We start from the raw sequence: 4,821 nt of genomic DNA, 5'->3' as shown, positions 1-4,821 counted from the left end.
CAGCCTTTTAGCAGAGCCTAGAGGGTGGAGTAAGTTGTTGAGAATATGAAAGCAAATGTAGTCAGCCTTACCCTAAGGAATGTCAGGAAAGGACTTACAGAACTTTTAAGATCATGTTTGCAACTTTTCTGGTTGTATGAAACTTTAAGAACTTAAGAACATATACTGTAAAAACAAATAGGAAGGGGAAAAGCAAAAGAGCAGCAGATCATTTCAATAGATGAGTTTAAGAGGCAACTTAGACAAGTTGTATCTATGTTAGAACACAAGGAGAATTTCAACAAAGTTTAAATTTTAAAAAAGCCAAACTTCCAGAATTCCCCATCAGTTCTCTTCAGACAATAACCGAGTTGAAGAAGAAATATAAACTATGATTCCATGATTTTTAGAAAACAACAGTTAGGTTCAGAGTTGCCTGACACAGAGAGAGAGAGGATTTTAGTTTGCTTTACCCAACTTAAACAGTGAATAATGTGACCTAACCTATTTACAGGAGGAAATCTTAACCAAAGAGAGGAACAGTAAACAAATCATAAACTCTTCTAGAAGTTTGGACAAAAGCACCAAAAATTCTAGAATCCCAGGGGGAAAACCTGTGTGGGATCACAGGTTAGTCAGATGTCAGTGTGACACTGCCAGATGCTGCAGGGAAGCAGTCAGCCAGACACTTCCTCGCTGGCACTGACAGGTGTGTGAGAGCCCAGGGTGGAGGAGGGGAAGGAGGGCAGCAGATAATCATAAATACAAAAACAATAAAATGATGAAGAAATATTTAGTATCTCCAGTAGACTGCTTAAGAGTACCTGCCCTCCACTCTGTTTCCCATTCAATGATTTTTTTCCCCGTCTCTCCCCATTCCTTGTAGACAGCTTTAAATTATTTTTGCCTCAGCTGGAGTCTAGAATTCTGCTCCACGCATTGGCATTCAGTGGCTGCCACCAAATGAAACATGCAGGAATTGCCAAGAATCCTACCCTGTAAAGCTATTGTGAAGCCAACACCGTACCAGGATACCTACACACTGTCGTTTGCCTTCCACTTAGAAACAATAGATTCTAGAAGACGACCGCTAAAGGCAGTGTAGAAGCCTCAGGCCATGTGCCATCGTCTTAGGTTGAAAAGTCAGATATACCGAGAGGAGCAGAGATAGAGAGGAAGATCTTTCATCCAATGATTCACTCCCCAAGTGAGCGCAATGGCTGGTGCTGTGCCAATCCAAAGCCAGGAGCCAGGAACTTCTTTCAGGTCTCCCACACAGGTGCAGGGTCTCAAGGCCTTGGGCCATCCTCAACTGCTTTCCCAGGCCACAAGCAGGGAGCTGGATGGGAAGTGGAGTTGCTGGGATTAGAACCAGTGTCCATATGGGATCCCAGCGTGTTCAAAGCAAGGACTTTAGCCACTAGGCCATACTGCCGGGCCCCTCTCACTGACTTCTGACCAAGCCGTGGAGCTCCGTGAGCATTGGATCTCCCAGGATTGGATGTCCTGGAGAAGTTGGGGTGGTGAGGCAGGTGACAGGTGAGGATCCATTCAGGGAGGCACTGTATCCAGGAGAGTTTCTGTGTTGTCTTGGACAGCTTTGCCAAAGGTCTTTTGGCTGATGACTGTAGATGGTCTCTTTGCTGTGGAGGCAAATAAACGGTACAACAGTAAGGGTAGAAGCATCGAGAACAAAATGAAAGCTGGTACAGTGGGCAGTAGGGGCTTGGTAGCTAGTGTAGTGCAGACTGTTTTAATCTAAAATACATGTTGAAGACAGAAGGAACACAAATTTGCTGATTTTTTTTCTTTTTAGTTATTTTTATTTGAAAGATATGCAGAGACAAGGAGAGACAGAGAGGAACATCTTACATCTGCCGATTCACTCCGCAAGTGGCTGCAACAGCCAGAACTGAGCCAGTCCGAAGCCAAGAGCCAGGAGCGTCTTCTGAGTGTCCGACATGGGTGCAAAATTCCAGGCTTTGCGCCGTCCTCAACTGCTTTCCCAGGCCACAAGCAGGGAGCTAGATGGGAAGCCAAGCTACTGGGATTAGAAGTAGTACCCTTGCATATTCAAGGTGAGAACTTTTAGCCGCTCGGCTACCACACCGGCCCGAATTTGCTGATCTGGGCAGTGTGATGTGAGAGTGAGGAGTCCAGCAGAGCTGGAAGGTCTTTGGCCTGGGCGATGGATGGAATAGCAGAGCCGGCTTCCTGGAGGAAGTCGGGGGATTAGCTAGGAGCCTGCTGCCATTATCTTGGAAAGGCTGGGTGGAGACATTCAGGCCACAAGCTTGAGGGCCCTTTATAAAGTCAGGAACTGCTTCACAGTGGAACAGAGGAAGAGGGTTGTTTACTAAAATTGAAGGTACCTCTCCTTTCTCCCCAGTAACTCCACTTACTGGTATATGGAGATATTTCAAAAAAGAATTAAAACTTAAGTTTTATTTTCCTACAAATATTGATATTCATGCAAGGGGGGGGGGTCTTTGTAAAGCTCATGGAAAAAAGATACCTTAAAAAAATGCACGGATTTCAATCTCTTCTTGAATTGAAACAGGTATTTCCTCATCCCATTTTCCGCAAACATGTTTTTTTTAAATATTTACTTATTTTTATTGGAAAGGCAGATTTTATAGAGAGAAGGATCTTCTGTCTGATAGTTCACTCCCTAAATGGTTGCAACAGCCACAGCTGAGCTGATATGAAGCCGGGAACCAGGAGCTTCTTCCTGGTTTCCCACATCGGTACAGGATTTTTGACTTTAGGGAAACTTACAGAACACAGTTATTATTTTTTTTTAAAGATTTATTTTTATTATTTTTTCATTGGAAAGGCGGATATACAGAGAGGAGAGACAGAGAGGAAGATCTTCCGTCCGATGATTCACTCCCCAAGTCAGCGCAACGGCCGATACTATGCCGATCCGAAGCCAGGAACTTCTTTCAGGTCTCCCACACGGGTGCAGGGTCCCAAAGCTTTGGGCCGTCCTCGACTGCTTTCCCGGGCCACAGGCAGGGAGCTGGAAGGGAAGCGGGGCTGCCGGGATTAGAACTAGCGCCCATATGGGATCCCGGGCGTGCAAGGCGAGGACCTTTAACCACTTGCGCCACCGCGCCGGGCCCAGAACACAGTTATTATTGATAGTCCCCTAGTATCACCAGCAACAGTAGTCACGTCATCTGGGGGAACTTGTAAGAAATGCAGACTCCCAGGCCCCCACCATGCAGAATCAGAAATGTAGAGGCGAGCCCACAGCGGGAATTTGTTTTATCAAAGCCTACGGGGTGACTCTGACGCCAAGGTCCAGGAGGCTCCGTGCCCAGTGAAGCCCCTTGGCAAGAGTGGAGAGCCCAGGAGCCCAGCAGTGTTAGGCGGGGCGGCGGGGGAGTCAACCGCGGCATTTATTACAACGGGGATATTCCCTAAGTCATGGTGTACAGGCCGACTGAATCGGAACTCCGCATATGTTAGATGGGTAACTCGCGGTAAACACGGCTCCTTCCCAGCCTGTTCCCCATCTGCAAAGGGGGCATACGATAGTAAACGGCCCACAGGCTTCAGTCATAAAGTCCGTTAGAAGGGTGCCCTGCCCCGTGAACAGGGAGTGAACCAGCGGTACTGCATATCTGTGTCACCATCTCTTGGTCTGTCTTAGAGTGCCTGACACACAAATATTGAACAGTAATCTGTCTGTATTATGATGCTGTAAGAGAAAAAAAAAGTTTTTATCATCTAACTGTGATGATCTAGCTGTTTATTATGTACATAACAAATTAAGGAATCTAACCTAAACACGGAGTCGACTTCTGAGGCCCACCTTGGTTGCCTCTCGAATCTATCACACATATAAAAATACATGAAAAACTGCTTTACAGGACTGTGAGCCCCAGTACTTAGGCAAGAAAAGGGTTTTGTACCAGTTCCTCAAACCTTCATTTCCAAAGCTCAAACCCAGAGTGCTCCAGGTCTGATGCGGGGTGGGGGGTCGGGTATCCGCAGAACTGAGTTCCCTGGACTGGATGATTTGGGCCTTCCCTGAATGAAGGTCACCAGAACGGCGTTCCCCAGGTATGCCCGCGGGACATCTGGACCACAGTTGTAAAACAGGACTGCAACCTGCATTTCCCAGAATTTCAAGCTTGGTAGCCTCAGCATGTGAAATGCTAAGAATGTACGCAACAATGCCTTTAAAAAGACACGCAAAGAATGGCTCTGCCCCGTTCCAGAGTCCACGTCCCAGTTTTCTGCACCCCCGGGGCCTCGCGCTCAGGACTGCCCGTTAATACCTACTGCACGGAGCCACTGGGCTGAGGATGACCCCGGCGGGGCGTACAACTACTCCATCCATTTCTTCAGGTGCGTTAATAAACAACTCGGGCAGGCTGGTCATGCAAACAGCCCGGCCACAACTGGCTGGCATTGGATGCCAGGACAACAAGCAACCAGCGGACACCTTATCTCCCCCCCTCCCCCCAGACGTCAGTAATCAAAAAGGAACAGAGACGGGTCCGCGGGCTGCACAGCGCCGCTGGGCTGATGCGCGAGGAGGAAGCGGGGCGGTGAGGCCGGGGCCTCGGGGCAGCAGCAGAAAGGCGGCCTCCTTGTGACGTCAAATCAGCGGACTCTCAGCACGGCTGGAGGCCGGTTCCGGTTCCCCGGCTTTCCGGGCGCGGAGCGTACTGCGCGTGCTCCGCCGAGGGACGCGAGGAGGTTGGGTCCGGCCGGCGCAGGACATGCGCTGATTGGCTGGCGCCGTGCTGGGGGGTTCCCCGGCCCTGCCGGCAGGGGTAAAACAATAAAGAGGAGGCGGCGGCAGAGGGGGCGGGCCGTCGGTGTGCC

The sequence above is a fragment of the Ochotona curzoniae genome, unplaced genomic scaffold (assembly GCF_017591425.1).
Source record: "Ochotona curzoniae isolate NIBS_2020 unplaced genomic scaffold, NIBS_Ocur_1.0 scaffold_4506, whole genome shotgun sequence".
Taxonomy (NCBI): domain Eukaryota; kingdom Metazoa; phylum Chordata; class Mammalia; order Lagomorpha; family Ochotonidae; genus Ochotona; species Ochotona curzoniae.
The sequence above is the reverse complement of the archived record's forward strand: the minus strand, read 5'-3'. Positions refer to the sequence as shown.